Source organism: Megalopta genalis, unplaced genomic scaffold (genome assembly GCF_051020955.1).
Source record: "Megalopta genalis isolate 19385.01 unplaced genomic scaffold, iyMegGena1_principal scaffold0026, whole genome shotgun sequence".
Taxonomy (NCBI): domain Eukaryota; kingdom Metazoa; phylum Arthropoda; class Insecta; order Hymenoptera; family Halictidae; genus Megalopta; species Megalopta genalis.
In genome coordinates, this window is record NW_027476096.1 from 1,180,259 (window position 1) to 1,201,479 (window position 21,221).

Genomic DNA, 21,221 nt, shown 5'->3' on the forward strand with positions numbered 1-21,221 from the left:
TTCACTTGTTATTCGAAACATTAATTAGTCGAAACATATATCTTACAGAGACACATTTTTCAAACTTTTCTTATAGGCTCAGATAAAAAAAGTTAAAAATGAAAGTAAGCAATGACAAAATTTTAAAAAAGCATTTATGATCTAGAACAGACTGATCCCTCTATCATCTAAAAAAAATTCAAGTCATCTAGTCCAGTTCTGAAAATGTTATTCCGTTTTAAACAGTGTCCCAATATTTTCATTATCGACTGAATGTGTTCCTTCTAGTCATAGTAGATAAACGAAGTCTCACCCTTGAGTGGCTTTTAATGCTTTATTTCATCGCAGACATTACTAAGATTACGTCCCAGATTTCAAAAGTACGCAGTTCTATCAGTTGCGTGATTTTTTTTTATTCCATGCAATAACCCTATACAGGATATAATTAAATTACGTAACAATATGCACAAAAATAAGTGTAACAAATTACGTTAAAACAAAATATATAAATGAACAATATGGATAACAGAGGTTAAATTGCAGGTTAAAGTTAATCGTTAAGATTAAATTTCTTCATTTAAGAATAAGGTAGATAAATATCGTCGAAACATTATTAAAGATTTTAAACGTTTCCGCTTTTTCGTTCACACGAAATAAGAAACACCCGGTTGAGAGTAATTCCAATTTAATAGAGTTTGCAAAGTATCAATACGAATGAGAGGAGAATGCGATATGTATCTGCTAGCAGCGCTTCTGTAATTCATGAATATTATAATTAACATTGCATGAATCTTCTACTCGCATACAGAGAGTGTATCATTTAACACTCCATGTGGTAAAATCGTATTCTACCCAGATTAATAAACATGGGTAATGAATAAACAATTAAAGGAGTAATTAATTCGTGAATTTTCAATATTTTCCACGAAGAATTATTCCAATGCTTTCCTTTGTTGTACAACTCAAAGGAACACGCATTACACAAGTCTATAGCAAAATAAAAAGATATTGTATAGTATAGTAGGAATAAAAAATTGCATGCCCAATAATAGCTATTATTCGTACTCTTTATATTAAGAAGAATTCAAAAATTCGTTATCTGCATTTTCTTTATAAATTAGTCTGCAGATTTCGTGCATTTATTAAAAAAATGACTAGAAAAAATGTTATAGTTTAAGGACACATTAGACAAATTTAAGAACGTTGCCACCTTCTCCTCGATTTATGAAAATTATAAAAAGAAATAATACATTTTTATTTCATTTTGCTTTCATACAATTGAGTAAAAAAATTTTTACTTTGCATAAAGATCAGCAGGTTATATATTTATAATATAATACTGTAACAATTGTTCTGAGAGAAATGGCGTATCTAACATTGTTTCAAATAGAAAGGAATGTTAATTTTTTGTTATCACACTGTGTTCTCTTAAATTGAAGAAGTTAATTCATTCAAACTGATAATAATAAATAACGGAAATAATAATAAATGCTGTTTTATAAAATCTTGAAAATGATGTCTTTAAACTTGTAAACGTTCTCTCAATTTCTAACGTGTTTCTATACTGCCATGCTCTTCGTTAATCGATGAACCTGTCTTTCTAGTATGCATTTCTAAACGTCAGAATGCAACATGTCATTTCCTAAGCATGGAAATGCTCAGCAAACACTGTACAAACTTTTCCTAATTACGATTGCATACACTTCAACATCGACGACAAAGTAAGTTACAGAACTGTAAGATGGAATCGTAGGGTCAACTGAATGGAAAATATAGAAAAAAACATTATTTCTCTTAACTCAACAAATTCTATGCTATACTTATACCTTACAGAGTGCTAGGTAATTACCAATTCTGGTTTCACAAAGATATTATTAAAAATGTAGATAGAATGAACATACATATTATATAACTGAAACAGTATCGCATTTTAACACCTAGAAGAAAAAAGGAAATACGAAATTGTCCTCAAATATGGAATTGTGCGATATTTACAAATGTAATACTAAACCTAGCACGGTCAACATGCCCGGTTTCTTATTTTACAATCCTACAAACTGTAGAGATATTTTCATGGGAAATGCTTGCATCAAGTTTTAGAAGAACTTGTAAAAAAATCGAAATGAGTTCGATCTGTTTGTTTTCATGAGACAATGCAGAACAATGACTATTACTGCTCAATAAGTTTAGTGTTAACAAATTAATATTGGCACATAGTGCTCCATATCCGTTGATACAGGATGCTCTCACATCTCGTTGACTTTTCCTGTGTATTAGACTACATTGTCAATAGATAGTTCAGCAACAAAAATCAGTCGAAAAGAAATTGCAGTGCAAAGTTGGAAATTGTGTTTCAATCATTTCCGTATGTACAAACATGAAATTTTACACTGTATCGATTACTTCCTGTTTGATTCATAAAACTTACTTTTCATTCATTTGTAAATTCATATTTTTGTGACAACAATGCATTGAATTTACAGATACACTTGAAAACAAATTATGCAGACGAGTTTTCGCGTGCCATGAATTAAACTACGAAAGTTTATGCAAATGCATATTTTAGAAAAATAAACTAAACAAATAAAACTTTAACTGAAATATGTTTCATCATTAGAAAAAATAAAAAATATATTTCTTTCCTGCATATTTTGCACATTGTAAATTCCTTGAATATTTTGTGGAGAAGTTATATATTCTTCATGTTGCATGCACATACACAATTTCTTTACAAATTAGTTTGAAAACTGTTAGAATTTGCTTAAATTCATCATTAAAGAGTAACGTACTTCGATTTTGTCGTGCTCTTCTCTATTGCATTTTCGAAACGTAGCGGTTACGGCAGAGAAACAATATCAAGAAATTCAAGAAATTCAAAAAAATTTGAAAGACTGCCGACGGAACACCCAGAAGACGTTGCAATCAGAGGTTGAAAACAGTTATGATATGGGTCCCGGTTCTTGAAACAGTTATGAAGAACCGAAATTTTCTCATATATCGGTTTCAATTCTTATATGAACCGTTATTATATCGGTTCTGTAACTGTTATTTTTCGGTTCTGAGTTTCGCTTATGGATTTCTGTTCTAATTTTATTTCACGCAACAAATACATTGTATTTCCTTTGGAGATTGAAAGTATGGATTCTGAAATTCTTTGAATTATTGACAAACTGCGACTCCGAACATGTCAACAAATGCGCCCCATAAAGTATCCGCATAACTCCTAGAGGCCCGAGACCAACTGGGGTTTGTCCATCGACAAGAACTACAGGCGTGAGAGGCTACGTGAATCCATGACTACCATAAATTGACCGAAAGCAAAATAGCGTCAGGGCTATCTGCCTTTGGTTCCTCGAAAAAATAAACATCAATTCCGAGACGTAGGAGCCCAAGTTCAATCTTATTTTGTTCTCAAATCATTTTAATAACTTGTAATTAACATATCTACATTTTTAGATCCCTTCAATTTGTTCACCCTTGATCCTACCATAAATTAACCGAAAGCGAAGGAGCATCGCGCTATCTGCCTTAGATTTCTCTTAAAAACAAGCTAACAAATATGTTCATCACGGTGAAAAAAATTATTATCTAAAAATTAAGGCAGCAAAATTTATTATGTATAATATTATATTTATGTTTCTAATGTCAAAAAGTTGATATTTGAATAATACGCACAATATGAATCGCATAATTATATTTTGAAATAGATTGTATAATATTAAATACATTTTTATGTATTTCACATTTTATACAATATTACATACATTTATTAAACACAATTTTACGAAATTTTTAGTATCTACACAAATGTGATAAGAACATTTACAACAGAATTTGATATTTATATGGGCGTATCTTTACGTCTTGCCGAAAGCGATGAAATCATTGGAGACAGTGACATTATTTCTAACATACTCAATGGATTTAGTTATTTAGAAAATTATTTTTTAGTTAAGTTATTTTAGAAAAATATAGAAAATGTACCCCATGATTGTGGATAAAAGGTTAGATATGATTTTTTTAATCCTTTTTATTAATAAATTATTAAATCAATAGAATTTTAATAAACATTACTACGCATATAAAACTCCTAAATATACGTTTAATTCTTTTCAGATCAATAATAAGTTTCAAGCTGTATTACTTAGGAATAATAACTTTAACATACTATCAAAAATTAGCAACATTTTGAAATGTATGAATGTCGAGGAGCCACTACAAATTCCATCATATTATTGGTGCAAATATAAATACGCCCCAATAACGTCGTGCGATGTAGAAAGAATATTTTCAGCGTATAAGTTAATTTTAACGAATAGAATTGAATGGAACTATCTTGGCAATGGACAATGGAGACAGGTCTAACACCCTGTGTTAGAACAGAGATGGGCAACACTGAATAATTTTGTAATTAAAATACATGTACAGTACTAGATGCTTCTATTGAATACATAAATTCAATAATAGTAAAAGAGTATTGGTGAATACTTTGGCAATTTATATTCAATCGTGTTATAGAATGTTAAATACCACTGTAGCTTGCATTCTAGTATTAGTCGAATGCCGAATATAATATTATTTCATATTCTTCGTCCGATAAGAAAAGAAATACTTGTATTTGCAGTAGCGTATCCGAATACAAAATAAATTACTTTCTGAAATACAATTGGTTAAACGAGATAATTAATAAATATTCGCATTCTATGCATCAATAAATGTACACATACAATAAATCACAAAATTGAGCGTACACCTTTTAAAACTCAATAACTATTTTAATACTAGTATAGCGGCACACACACGGCTGGCGACCATAATAACCATAAAACTGTCCACTTGCAGATGTCAAGGGATCGGCAGAGAGAAAACGTCCTTGACGTTTGCAAGAACCGGAAATTCTTTTGTCTCTTTATTTTTTATCACTGCCACATGTACTGCAGGCCTAGCCGCGGAGAAAGTCGCCGGTCGCGTACCGCTACCCGGCCGAACGGCCAGCGCACTCCTACAGCGAGGGTTCGGCGATGGCTTGTCTCCCCCGCCAAACTGAACGGGGGTAAAAGAAGACAGCAAGTCTCCCAAAAAGCTCCTTCCCGTTTAACTATTCCGACGAGCTTCTTGTAACTATCCGCACCGCGCGTCATTAATATACCTCGCCGAATAAATTCCAGTGGAGTTTCACCATGTGTCCTTCCGTTGTAACTCCGAACAACACGTTACACTAGACTAAGCGACTTGAATTTTTTTAAATAATAGAGCAACTACTCTACCAGACGATGACTAAAAGCTTTTCTTTAATTTTGCTATTACTTGGAATGGAAAGTAAAAAGTAAAACCCCTCGTTTCTTAACTTTTTTATCTGAGCCTATGCAAAAATTAAAAAAATACCTTTTGTAGATTTTGGTAACTTATATGTGCGTGCAGAAAACTTGATTGAAATCGGTTAACACGTTAAGCGCCACGCCGAAATTTTGGCCCTCAGGCGGGCCCTGCCGGGCAGCGCGCCGATAGGCGAGCCAGAGTATAAACAGATAACGGGTAACATAACCCGGGTTGAGGACCGGAGCTTGTCTTCGTATCTTTATCTTTCCACTTGCAGATAAACTGTACTCGAGAGCCTGTCATTTTCTGTTCGTAATAAATACTATGTATATACTTTGTTTATATCCTTATAGTCCCTTCTCCTTGGTAGAAGATAAAAAAAGCAATCAATGAATGCTTCGAGGCGTATAAATAAGTATTCTATTCTATTCCTTGAAGCATTGACCAAACAAAAACCGATATCGCATAATTTAAATGTTCAGTCTCACAAATAGCAAGGACCGACACACGCGCCGCGATAGAAGAACGAAAAATCTGTCGCCGGTCCGCAGGGACCGGCCTGGCCTGAATGGAAAGTCTAGCGCCGGTTCCTAGGGACCGGCGTGGCGCTTAACGTGTTAACCCAGAGTCGAGCTATAGGCGTTGAAGGATTTTATATACTGCAGATATCTTACAGTTTTTGGTCAAAATCGTGATAAAATTGCGATTTTTGCGATCGTTAATTCGTTGTAACTCGTAACAACGTGAACCAATTTCGATAAAATTTTCGACAGACATATAGGTCACCGAGATCTATGAAAAACATTTTTTAAATTTACGTTATAAGCTTAGATAAGAAAGTTAAAAAACGAGAGATTTTTATTATTTTGTCACTCCAAGTAATAGCAAAATTTAAAAAAAGAATCAACTTTATTCAAAATCAACCAAAATTATTTGGATCAGTTTAAAAATAGTTATTGCGTTTCAAAAGGTATACGAACAGTTTTGTATGCCACTGTGAGTTACCGAGATCAAATTTCTGTTATGGGTTGAGTAAAAAGGTTTAAAAACTAGTTTTTTGATAACAAAATTTTAAAAAAGCATTTTGGTCATCCTCTAGTAAACTAGTCCCACTATCATCAAAAAATTCAGGTCACTTAATCCAGTTTTAAAGAAGTTATTATGTTTTTAAAAATGTACGCTTAATTTTGTGAGTAACTGTACATAGGATTACAATTTTTATATTTCGGTATCTAAGCAACTCTCTTATGACTAACGCGATAATAATTTAGCATGGCATAACAATAATAACAAGCAAATCACGGAGTCACATTCGTCGGTATATTTTCGTAAACAAACGCAAAAACACTCTCTTCTAGACAACTCTTCTTCTAAGCAATTTGTAGAAATGCGGATTACCCGTCAATAATATGTTTACAACGAATACCACACAATCCATATATTCATTCGAAAATATAAGCGAATAAGAATATTCTTAGTATATACTTGGTGTAGAATACAAGAAAGTATATTCTTGTATATATTGGCAAAAGGAATATAAAATAACGGTATATTCAACATTCTATGAAGCAACAGAATACGGGTATTTATGAACAGGATACAAGTACCATAACCATCAAATACTATAATTATATATGTTTTTTTTCCTATATCTGTGTTAGAGGCCTAAATCGCAACTTTGACTTTTATGTGAAGGATAACAGACCGCAAATTTAAGTAAACGAGCACCTTGAGTTTTGCCGCGTGCTTGTGGAGAAAAAGAACCCGCTATACAAGGTAGAGAAAAGTTCGTGGATAAATACTATGCTTGTGGTCTTGGGATCGTTCACGTAACGAAAGGATTATATCATTTTATAGTGAGGATATATGACGGTCTTAAACATTTGGATTTTCCACTAATGACACCCGTACCTATTATTATATGCATGATACTGAGTCCTCGGGCAGCAGATACTACAGTAATGAACCCCTGGTTTTACAGTAAAAATCTTTCAAGAAATTTTACGGTTTGAGTCAACAGAGCTAGATTAAATCATTTCAATGATAAATCCACTTTAGCCAAATTAAAAATAACTCAAAATTCCGTATGCAACTATAGTCATCCAAGTCAGGATATTGATCATATCCTCTGGTATTGCTTCTTTCATTCTAATCACTGAACAAAGTTCCTCGAAGAATTTTTGTTAATATGAAAAAAATCAACTTTTCCTATTTATAATTTCCTTTTAATATCAGTCATTGATGCTCTTAAGATAATTGATAGGTTTTGGATTAATATTAAGATTAAAATTTAATATAATATAGTATCAACTTCTATAGTATAAATAAGAAATTACATTTCCGTATCAATTACTAATAGATTTAAATGTCTACGGATGTATTTTCATGGAATAAAACGAAGGAAAAAAGGTCAATTGAACTAAGGCCACATTGTAAATAATTAGAGAATCAAGAATTAAAACTAACAGAAATATTGTGGGGAAATATTTTCAAATTAATACATATTCCAAACCCAGCACAATTCTTCAAACAATAGTTCTTTATATTTAATACATATATATTTCAATAATTATTAGTAAATTAGATAAAATTTGTCGCTACGTATAGAATTATCCCGTCAGTATACATCGTACACTGTTGGTAACATTGTAAAACCCGCGAATTCCCGATTGTGTTTCGTTTAAAAATATTTAGAAATAACAAAAGTAAAGATCAGTTATTATTTTCTTTGTTGTTCGTATATTGCTAACCCTGTTTTCCATAAAATAAAGAAAATGCGACAAACTACATTAGAGGAATGTAAATTGATAATTTACCATTGTAAAAATAGAAAAAATTATAATGAAATCAGTGAAATTATTAATCGAAATAAAAGTACAATTCAAAGTATTATAAAACAACACAAAGAGGATCGAATATCAAATAAAATCAGACAAAGGTTTGATAAGAAACTGAATGCAACGAATGAGCGAAAAATTAAAGATAATCCAACAATAAGCTCCCAAATTGGCATCAGATGTTCAAAAATATTTAAATAAAACAGTAAATGAATAGACTATTAGAAGAGTACTAAGAAAAATGAGAGAAGATTTCACTTTTTGAAGAACTGTAATTTTTACGGACGAATCGAAATTTAACATTTTTGGTTCAGGTGAGAGGAAATATTTTAAGCATCTTCAACCTATGGTTAAATTTGTCAGTGGATCTCAAATGGTGTGGGGTTGCATGTCGGCTTTTGGTGTCGGGAATTTAGTATTTATCGATAATATTATCGATAAATGGACCTATTTGAATATATTAAAAAATAACAAAGCAAAGTGCTGAAAAAACGGGGCATTTAAATAGTTTTAAATTTTACGCCGACAACAATTCGAAGCATAATACTTGGCAAGAGGTTAATTATTGTATAACTCTCCTAAAGTTCTTCAAACACCTCCCCAATTGCCGGATATTAATATAATAGAATATGTGTGGAATGAATTGGAAAGCAAAATACGATTATACATAATGTTACAAATAAAGAAAGTCTAAGAAAAGTATAAAGAAAGCTTTACAAGAAGAATTTTGCGAAAATTTAGTTAAATCAATTCCTCGGCGACTACAATGTGTTGAAAAAGCACGTGAATATCCTACAAAATATTAACATCAGATTTATATATTAAATATTGTTGAAAATATGTACTATACGATTTTTACTGACGGGCTAGTTCTACACGTAACGACAAATTTTATTCAATTTATTAATAATTATTGAAAGTTTTGATCTACTGTTGTATATTAAATAAATAAGTATTAAACTACATGTCTATATATACGTTTTAGTTATTTCCTACAATTATCACGTTTTATAAGTGAAAATCGGCTGAATTTCTAGGTGTACGATTTTAAATGATAGTTACTATATATGATGAACAGCGATGTTTAATAGAAATTACAGATGAAGAAACAGAATTTACTTCAGAACTTGTAAATAATATAAAATGCTCTTCGAAAGCAAAATATTTTTAACAGCAACGTATATGGATTCAAGCTATAACGTGTTGTGAACAAATCAACAAATTCGTATTGCTAGGAATCGGGAGGAACAAGTAACTACAGAAAATGAAAAAGCTTATGAAGCTTTCTGAGCCTGTCCCCGGATTAAAAATGTATAGAAAGAGAAAAGTGTTCCATATAAATTGATCTATTTTTTTTTTATTATTATGTTTACCTATTAATATGTAAGATTCAGGGAGGGATATTACACTTCTCAATTGATGCGAGAGCAGTTCTGAGGAAGTTAAGTAGTATTTCTTGTTAAAAATCGTAAGAAACACTTACTGAAGATTTTCGTATAAATTAACTATTAATATGATTTACATCGTACAAAACGTATATTATGTCGAAAGAGAGTTTCATGTAGTATTAACAGTGATAAAAAAAACACTAATCATGCATATTTGTATATTTTTAATATAAACCTGGAAATAGGATCAGATTTTATAACATATTTCCTCTTGTATTAGACCGCGAGATCGAACTTGACCTCATTCTCATTCAAAACAATCGGAAAAACAAGCATGAAATACACGCAGTGAAGTATGAAGGACACGGAAATATGGCAAGGCACACGAAAATGCGATACACGGAATCGTGACCAGAAACATCTCCTTTTCTTTCATTATAAACATTATTAAATTATTCATTTCTATCATGCCAAAAAATATGATTAAAATCAAAAATGTCTGAAAAATCTAAATACATTTTTAGTGTATTAAATCAAAATTCTAGTATTTAATGAGAGTTTCGGCAAAGCAAAAATTGGTTTAAAGGCACGATAACTGGCACATCTATCCTAGTACATTCAATCAAATGACGTGCTACAATATTAAAATAATAAGAAAAGGAAAACCGAATTACAGAAATTAGCACAAGCAGTTCTGGACATTTCCACCGAGGCAAGTATCCGTTGAGGGAATATTTTTCGTCTTGAAATTTGTACTATATCCATATCCATCAGTTTTCGATATAATCAATGTATGATAATAATTTAATAAATATTTATATTAAATATGATGACAATATTTAAAATAAAGAAGCAAATATAATCAATGATTTTTTTCTATAAACCTTAATACTAAATCAGTATTGTTTAGTGGGTTAGTTTTAAGAATGCTATAAAATATAAAATATAAAATGATACAGATATAATAAAAAGTTAGAATCGAAACCGGAATCGATGTATGATAGAAACCTATTCTCTTATAACAGTTTCGAAAATCAAAACCGATATCGAAACCGTTTCAAATCACTGATTTCACTATAAAAATACTGATATAATATTATACCGTAATATAAAAATGTTAATATATGTTAGTATACAATTACCGATTTCGAAGACAAGCAGGGTTCAACCGACAAACGTGTTGCACAGAATGGTTTCCTTTCGAGAGTCGGTCAGTCGCACTTGTTTTGTCATACGTCCTGTTCCTTGTGTGGTTCGATCAGAAAAGAACACTCTCGGGACGTGCGCAGCTCACCGAACCACGTTACGCACGGAAAATCGCACGAAGTCGTTACGAGATCGTGCACCACCGCTAGCGTTCCGGCTTCCGCCGCGTTTGCAACATCCGCCGTTCGAATCGTGGCGGCACACGGCGGTCCGGATCGAGAAATACAGTGACTTTCTGTTATAACTTTTGAATCATTAGAGATATTGCAATGAAATTTTCATCAAAAATATTTAAAAAATAGTCATTTTTTATTATGAATAATTAAATATTTTCTGCATTTATCAAAAATAATTTTTAATTAGTTTTCATTGATATTTTCTATGGAAAAGAAAATTGTTTAAATAATTTTTACGAACTATTTTTATTTTCTATATATTTTATATTTATGTTTCATACACGTAATGTTTTATAGAACACGTAAAATATAAATTCGAGAATTTAATAATTGATAATAATTATAATTTTTTAATGGTGCATTCTAGTAAACAGATACCATGACACCAACAACTTTAAATACTAATAACTCGACAAGTGTGTGACGAAGGGGGAAATAATCTTTATGTCACTATTTACGGAAAAGTATACTGAAAATAATCCGCAATAATGAAACTAATTCCACAAAGTGGAATTTTGTGGAATAAGAAAGATATTGTGTATTAATAGTACAGAATTTAACAAATTTTTCTTACTGCATTCAGCATAATTTTCCAACAAATTATTCTTATTGTTTGTTAATAAAAGATGTGATTCCTTGTCATAAAAGATTGCTATTCACGTTTAAAAAATTAGATACATACATTAAGTAGTATCTAGACAGTTTTCGCACATAAAAATACTGTCTTTAAAATGTCTTGCTTTGAATGATTATATTATTTAAAATTTGAACTGTGTTTTATTAATTTCTACATTTTTAAGGTTGTTGGACATTTAGAAGGTAATAAGAGTTCAGTAGATATCGATACTAGAAACATTATTTTTTGACAAAATGTCACTGAATTTCTCATTTTTGCCCACTGTGTGCAAAAATGCTCAAATTCTGGCCACACAATAAGACCACTAGAAGAACATTAAAAACCTTTATAAACATATTGTCCCATAATTTTGTTAATATCTCTGATCACAAATTTAAGGTTGGTTTAACATTTTAATTGATTGTTCGTGAAGAAAAAATGTAAGTTCATGAAAAAGAAATTACTTGTTGAGAGGTTCGCTTAATATAATTATATGTATACACACATAAACACGTACGGACGAAAAAGTTAAGCAACTTTACAAAGTATTAACATTTGAGTAAAATTTGATATTTAAACAATTATACGTCTTACTAAGTGAAAGTATATAGTGTATAACATATTGTTTATATTGCAATATTGTTTTATTTAGTGCAGCGATGGGCAACCTATTACTTGCAGTGGGGCACAATTAAAAACTTAATACCGAATTTAAACCAATCATCAATTATTTTTGAACGGAAGCATCGTTTTGTCGAGCCGCAAATAAACAACGGATGGGCTGCATACGGCACGTATGTATTTTAATGTATACGACAAATAAAAGAGATAATAAAAATTAAATGAAATTTAAATTAAAAATTAAAAAATTATAAAAAAATAGAATTAATATTTTCGTTGACACAATATACATTTTTATCCCATGTTAAGAAGATTTATTACAACCAAGATTATTTTTTTTCCTTTCCTTAACTTTTGTCCGTATATGCATATAACTTTCATAAAAGAACATCAAATTGAAACAACAATGTTTGAAACAAATGTTAATACATAAAAAAAAGTTTATATTTTTCTAATAGTATAATCTATTTAGTGTAAATAGTTTAATCTATTTATTTCTATTTTTTTCCTTCATTCGAACAGTTCGAACGACTCAACTTTCAACAAGAACAATTTATTTGAAACTCATCATCAGCAATTGTAAAAATCCTCATACAAGACACATTAAATAATATAGCTGTTTTATTAAAAACATAAAAAAATTAACGTAAAATACTATAAGCATTTAAGTTTCCACATTTATTAAATTAAGGATACTCTTTCGATAGCATCATAGAATCTTGAATTGAAAAATGTCCATACCGATTTGTCAACTTTTATTAAAACATTTATTAATAAAATTGTTTTATTTTTAAAACAATTATAAATTGTAAATCCGGAAATTATATTCCGGAAATAGTATTGTTTGTACAATATACTCATTTGTTAGATCCGTTTGCAAGCACATAATTGTATTGGTAAGCTGCAATCTTGTAATGTGGCCAAAACTTTGAAATATTATTTTGGACATATTCACAAATACTTTCCATGCAAAACAAGCATATTCTGCAACGTTCTTTGTTTGTTATTTAAAATGAAAGTCGAACAAGATGATTTTTCTTTATGAAACCGTATGTTTATTCAACTCTATACGTGCATAGTCACGATTACAAAAATAATTTTAACATTAAAATTTCATTATTTAGTCACCAAGGTACGATTTTCAATAACAAAATTATCCTGCCGTATGCACCGATTTAATATGTATGTAATGATGAAATTAATTTTTCACGCTAATTTTTAGTATTCCTTATAGTTTGTACTATTACTTAATGATATCATAACGCAGATAAATAAAACTCCTTACTTTGAGAAATTGTAGTTTTGCCTGCTTTTGTACGAAGCGCCATACCGGTAACTTTTTCCGTTGCATATGTCATCATTTTTAAGCTTTTAAGATAATCATAGTTAGATAATATTTTCACGATATTTGCCCAATCAACTTACTGTGTAAGAATAAATTGCTTAGTTTTATTTAAGATTAACTTGATTAGATTTAAAATTAGCTTGACTTTTATTTATTTAACATATTATTCACCAGTAATTTTACTTCATCTGAGCATAAGAATAAGAGTTAACTTCTGAACGGTCGTCGATGTGTTAATATCGCAGCTAGAATTCTGATTATTTTGTCCTCGAATTACACACTATCCATAATGAACGTTACTGAACGCGTCCACAGAAAAAAATAGAAATTCACTCTAAATCGAGAAGAGTAAACTAAATTTAAACTATTTAAAGCTATGAAATAAAAAGACATGTTATTAATATTTACATTGTAGAACATTAAAAATAAAATATATTAAAATGGAATTCAACAATTGAAAAGTTTCATTTGCGAATAAAATTTTTCCGCGAAATTTAATACTTTGATTTCTAATGATCGCGACAAACTATGGCTGAAGCACGCGAGCTAACGATACGCAACTCGCAATTGTATTCCGAAAGAATGTCGCAGTTCGCAGATTTTTCCCATCGATATGAAGAGCCTATTCCGAAATTGTTTACAGTACTTTGCTATTGCCAGCAAGTTAGGTCGCGAGTTTGACGTATGAAGGACCGTGATTCTCAGCGTTTCTGTGTGTGTGTGTGCACCAGATATTTAGACTATTCTCACTATTTTGGTTTTCGTTGAACTGGCTGACGAGCGATTTACATATACCTGTGGTCACTGATAGAGGATTGCCACGTTAATTTCATGAAGGATAAATGTTATTCGCGACACCAAAACAGAAAAATAATGCCAACCAATTCAAAAGCCCTTTCCACGAAAGATTAAGGAGTTCTCAGAATACACTATACATTGTCGACTCGGTTTCAGGTCGAAAGAAAACAAATCGAATTTTAAAAGTTTGTTCGAAATATAATAATATGCTGAAAATTGCAGTAAAATTAGTCAATGTCTTCATGGGTTACAAACAATTAATAACAGTGTCACTTAAATACCTATAGTTTGTCTCTCCGTCAACCGATTTCAATAAAATTTTCAGTACACATCATAATTATCGGAATCCATAAAATTAATTGTTTAAATTTAATTCAATCAAATGCAATTTTTGCGAAAATTTGTTTGGACATTATCTAGTAAACTACGTGATCTTTTTAACATCTTATAAGAGAACGTTACCACGTGTAAAACGCTGATTTTAATGTGATTTTAGTATATTGTGTTGGCAAGAAAGTAATTTCGGTTTGCACTAATAAATAGCGATATGTTTTCATTGTCTTTTTTTTGTTAAGGTTGTAATTGTTTTGTCTTCAGATTTGGTAGTTGACACTATAGAAATAAATTCCATGTAGTTTTGTTTGCAACTGATAGTTTGCTGTCAATTTTAACATGGAGTGCAAAAATGAATATTTTCGACAAATTTTACTTTTTTATTTTCATAAAGGCAAGAAAGCGGCCGAGGCTCACAAAGAGATATGTGAAGTTTATGGCGTTGATTGCTTAACAGAACGCACGTGTCAGAATTGGTTCAAAAAAATTTCGTTCCGAAGATTTTCCACTTAACACGTTGAATGCCACGGGGGTCACCGGTGACCGGCACTTAACTTGGCGGTGAGGCCATGGGGACCACCGGTGACCGGCGCGCCCAAATTGATAGAAATATATATAATTTAAAACAAATGTCAATATCTAAAATTTTGTATTATTTACCATCGTCAATTCAAACAGTGACTTCTGTCGCAATTAACATGTCAAATATGGTTATACACTGTAACTTATCTATTGCAGATAATATTTCAATATTATATGTATCACATAAAAGAAAATTCATCGTGGCGCCACGGACAATTTCTGTAAAACCGGCGTGGCATTCAACGTGTTAAAGATGACCAACGTTCTGGTCGACCTTCTGAAATTGATGATGAGGGAATCAAAGCCATAATTGAATCGAATCGTCATATAACTGTACGAGAGATTGCAAGAAAGTAAAATGTATCACGCACAACAATTGAATATCACATAAGATGTTTTGGACTTGTTAAGAAGCTCGATGTTTGGATTCCGCATGAATTAAAAGAAATTAATTTAACTCAAAGAATTAGTATTTGGGATACGCATTTTAAACGTAATGCAATCGACCCTTTTTTGAAACGAATTATCACTGGTGGTGAAAAATGGATCGTTTACAATAACATTAATCGAAAAATGTCATGGTCCAAGCGTGATGAATCAGCACAAACCATATCGAAAGCCGAATTGCATCAGGAGACGATCATGCTGTCAATTTGGTGGGACTATAAAGGTGTTGTGTATTTTGAGCTGCTTCCAAGCAACCAAACGATCAACTCGGATGTTTACTGCCAACCACTTATGAAATTAGAGGAAGCAATTAAAGTGGAAAGGCCAGAATTAGCAAATCGCAAAGGAATCGTGTTCCACCACGACAATGCGAGACCTCACACATCTTTAGCAACACGTACAAAATTATTGGTGCTTGGTTAGGAAGTGATGTCGCATCCTCCATATAAACCTGACCATGTACCATTGGATTATCATTTATTTCGAAATTTACAAAACTTTTTAGATGGTAAAAATTTCAATAATAACGATAGCATCAAATTGCATTTGATTGAGTTTTTTACAGATAAGGACCAGAAGCTTTAGAAAAAAATGAGTTTTATTTCAGATTGAAATATCGAAATTACTTTCTTACCAACTCAATAAAATAGTTTGTTGAAAAATATTTAACACGTATTTTTTTATATCTGCAATGATCCATATCTACGGCGTGAAAAAAGATTAATCGCCTGATCATAGTTCCGAAGAAATTATTTGTTTAAACAATAGTTGAAAAACAAAATTATTTTCAATTTTTCTTATTAATTGTTTATCCATTTTTATTTAAACAAAATGGAGGATACGTGTTTCTGGAATTTTTTGTTTGCACCATTTAACAATCCAATCTTTTGATATGTCGAAAAAATATGAATACATTTTCTGTCAACTCTAATTGTTTAGAAATTGAATTTTAAGAGATAAATTATAGTTTATCATTGTTATTATTATTAATTATAGTTTATTATCGAAAAATATTTCTATATTTCAACGACTAGGTAATACGTAATATTGAAACCATTTTCCTTCTGTTATTCGTTTTTTAAAAAACTGAATTCTGAATGAAAATCAAATTTTCAGATTAAGATCACTACGAATCAGATTTTTAGAGTTATTTATCGTTCATCGTATTATGCAGTGTTTCGCTATTATCCATAGTTTTTGTTATAAAAGTTTGAAATTTGCTTTTATTTAAAAAACTTAACACGTTCGCGGACAATAAAACACACATAACCTGCAAAAATAAACAGGGGATTTATTCTTAAAGTAATTGTGATATCCAAATTTGGATTAGTCACATTTCATCGGAGTGGTCGGAGTGTCACATTGTGCTTGCTAATGGATATTTTTAAATACACAAAGAAAAGACGAAATAAAATTGAAATACTCAATGAATGAGTTAGCCATTGCATTAAAATGCACAATAATTTCAAAAAATAAACGCTATAGAAAATTGAATGCATGATAATGTGGCTTATAAATTTTAATAAATAAATGTTACAGTATTCGTGCCACTTTGCACAAAATTAATGCAATAGCATTGACGTCCGCGAACGTGTTATCTCACAGGAAATCAGCTCATACTTTTTCACTGAAACCACTACTTGTGCATAAATTGAAGTAGTTACAGTTACATAGGGAAGAGATGGTGAGAGAGTTACATACGGAACACAATACAAATAAAACTAAAGAGTATTCTACATCTACTTGTTACCATTGGAAAGGTCTACTATCAGAAGATCAATTTACGTGGTACCATTAACCTGCTTCTACACTTATATGTCATTTTATTCGATTTTTTAAAAAGAGAATATTGTTCCTTTCATAAATTGATGTTGATGAAAGAAACATTGATATTTATGGATGAGACAGCCTAATCAAAAAAAAAATATTAGCAAAGATATATTAAAAGATCTCGCAATTGATTTCGTTTACTGCATCTTGTAATTTGTTTGTGCCAACACGATCTCGATTTTTGATAACATAGTTGAGCCTAATAAAATAAAGAAAATATTTAGAATTAGAATTTTCTAACATAACATAAGCGTGTATTCAACATTACAGTGAAATTTTGAAAGGGCAGTTGTGAAAATTAGCATTAATACAATTAGCAAAGTGCATTTTATTCTTCTTCAAGAAATGCTTATTCAGATGTAGTCAAACAGAATTTAGTCATTAGTAACAATAAATCAAAGCATGTTTCGAGAATTTAGCAAAAATTGTCACTTTCGAACAAATTCGATCATGTATTCTAGATTGATATCGGTGAAACGGTTAAACGTGGTTCGTGAATCAAATGACTACTGAAGCCCTGATACTTAATCGTTTTTAAACCTATTTGTTTCTGTAATACCCATACGCATTTATAAAGATATGTGTGTGTGTTCTTTTAAGCAGGATATTATACGTTTAACTTTGTGAAATGTCAAATATGGTATAACTGGTGAGATAGCTACTTTCGTTAAAATAAAATAATTTAATTAATGAAAGGAAAAATGTTCCCTTTGTTCTTTACAAACACAATTATTTTTTAAATTGAACGTTCATTTAATTGTGTACTAAACGTAAGATCACAACCAAAAAGTCGTAATAAATAAAAAAGAATAACTCTTTGTTGTTTTCTAAATATTGTATTTATTACTAACCAGTAATACCAGTAACCAGTCCCATATTTTGTACCCAGTACAATTTTTTAAAGTTAGAAGTTTAAAACTGTTCTAAGCCAGAAGCGTAAATATGTGACCAAGTGATTAATAAATTTTTTAGTCTTTGTGATTGATTTTTAAGAATGGCATGCAAAAAAGGAAATGGTATTCTATGTATACTGGACCACTTCCTTACATTATACTTAATACGATAACGATATGCAAGTAGGTGCAAATGCATACACACGACTGTCTCTGTAAAATAAAAAAAAAACAATCGCCTTGATTAGTTCCCTCATTTTGGAGATATTTATAATATCTCGTCCAATATTTAATGCACCTTGTGCAGTTTCGGTTGACAGTACCAGATACCGAGGCAAGTATAATTTGATACACGACGAGAATTCCTAAATGTACAACCTCGCCTTTACTACTCCTAAATGCATGTAACCCCATAAATTACAAACTAACAACAAGAAAAACTATGGTAAAGAGTGTGAACGTTCAACGTGAATACGCTGAGTCGGTAACTAGCACGTAACAAATACGAGACTGACAATGAGTGAGAAGGGTCCGAATTCTAAAATAAACAGTGACTGTTCTCGCGTTACGGTTCTCGAAAGTAGCGGTAGAACAGAGAACGAAAGAAACGTGAAACGGCACTAGATAATGATGATTGCTGTGACGCGGCGTGGTGCACATGTCACTTACCCCTTGAGATAGGATTCTCGCTGAGATCGAATCCGTTGGAGGGTCTCTTCGCAGTTTGGCTCGGCCACAGATTCAAACCCAGCAACGACCACTGATGCGTGTTTACCGGAAAGATAATTAGAGGGTACGCATTATTTGACACCCACGATAAAACACTCCATCGGACTTCCATTGAATAGGTGACGCTCGCAAGTACAACGAATTGCAGAAGGATGGCCGAAAAATGTCTCAAAATCATGTTCGAAAAGTATCGGTCAATTCCAAGGAACACAGTACGCGGCCGCGCCGTTCTCCCGGAATCTTTAACACACGAAAGACGATGAACGACTGATCATGAAGCAGCAACGCGGGCACAGCACATGTCGGGTCCCTACTGCTACAGTTACTTCTGCCAGGTATTTACCGCTATCGCTGATGATTTGATTGCATGGCTCTTCTTATAACATTCGGACCGTGCATTTGCAAGTATGGTCAGTGAACATCGCCAGAGTGCTCTAGTCAGAAGTACAAGAGCAATTAACACTCAAACGAGGTACCAATAATAATAGCTATTTGAAAAATATTAATGGGAAATACTAGTAACAAAAACATGTTTATTATCGAAGTTGAAACTGTTGATAACAATATGTAAAAAAGATGATTTAAAAAGAAAGCATCATTAAAAGATATCAATTTCTAGTTACAAATAGCAATTACAATGTACTGAACATTTTTTCCGTCGTCTATCACCATCGATAACGAAAATTCTATTTCATTATAATAATTTTCAACGAGGGATATTTATACCAGTTACTCATAACTATACTGCGGATCTTTATGCAAATTCTTTATGTAGAAGGAAGATAAAAATGCTGTTAGATTTTGTTAATACATACGGTTTCTTGTATTTTAAAAATCTACACGTGCTCTAAATGCATAAAGATTCACAATCTATTCATTATAGATATCGGTGAAGAAAATTCTGTTTTGGTCACTCGTAATTAGACCGTGGATTTTATGCATTTAGTTTATGCAAATTACTAGATCAAATACGAAACAACGAAAATATTTAAAGACCACCAAACATCTGTTACATTAATTACAAATTTATACATTTATTAAGAGAAAAAATTTTTATATTTAACTTAATTTATATTATATATATATTTTAATTTAATTTATATTTAACTCCTAGCCCTTGTTATCAATGTATACTAGTTTTATTTTACATAAAGATCTACAGTTTATTCGTGATAGTCATTAGTGACGAAAACTTTATTTCGGTCAGCAATAATAATTATAGGCAAGGAAATTTTATTTGAGTTCTTCATATAAATAATAATAATAATATAATAATAAATAATAAATATGATTATATAACATATGTGTAGGTACTATTCGAAAATTTAAAGATGATCTACCTACAAACTAATTGATACGAGAGGCAAATGGAATCGGCCGGCCGCTTCACCTAATCCTTCCCACTTTTCAGATTCTGAGTCATTATTGGCTAAATTATGAGATGGACAGAATACGTGATTAGGAAGAGCAGGTGACCGTTTACCCTTGTCCCTCGCGTTGTTTACTTTGTTCGAGCAGGCGACTGATTCTCGTGACTCCTCTTACCAATTAGTTTGTTTGAACTCGAAGAAGCCTATGTATATCTTGATTTTTGAATAGTACATTCCTGTGTCAAACAATTTACAATGAATGTGCTATTTTCTCCATGATACTGAATTTTAGAAACACAAAATAAATCTTATGTAGTCGGCAATGAATATAAAAAGAAAAACCAAAACAAAGGATGTGCCATCGCATGTTCGCGCATATTACGTTCGTATGCGTTTTCATACTACTACCCTAAACCCCAGGCTCTGGAGTATTGACATGCATTTATGAAACTTCCTGTAGAATATAAATATGTGGTTAAAATATAATTTTGGTCGAAATAGCATTTCGATCTGTGACAACTGTTATAAGTAGGCTACGGATATCATATATTTATGGCAAAAGTGCGTCATTGAAATACAAAACTGTGAAAGTTTTATATGAATTTGGAAATATTGTTATATCAGTTCTGACTTATTCAAATGTATAAAAAAAGAAACAGTTTTATTTCAATTTAAGGAACTAAAATCAATTTTCCTACTCGATAACTGATACAAGCAACCGGAATAGAGTATCTCTGAGCGATAATTCTTAT

General features: G+C 31.2%; 1 protein-coding gene across 1 annotated transcript in view; it reads right to left on the reverse strand.

Moving 5' to 3' along the window:
- The window catches only part of LOC143260958 (cytochrome P450 6A1-like), a 338,865-nt gene extending 328,058 nt beyond the window's left edge, over positions 1 to 10,807 (reverse strand). The window contains exon 1 of the mRNA XM_076527585.1: positions 10,666 to 10,807. The gene's annotated coding sequence lies outside the window, so the exon portion shown is untranslated. The remainder of the gene's footprint in view (positions 1 to 10,665) is intronic.
- Positions 10,808 to 21,221: the final 10,414 nt, after the last annotated feature.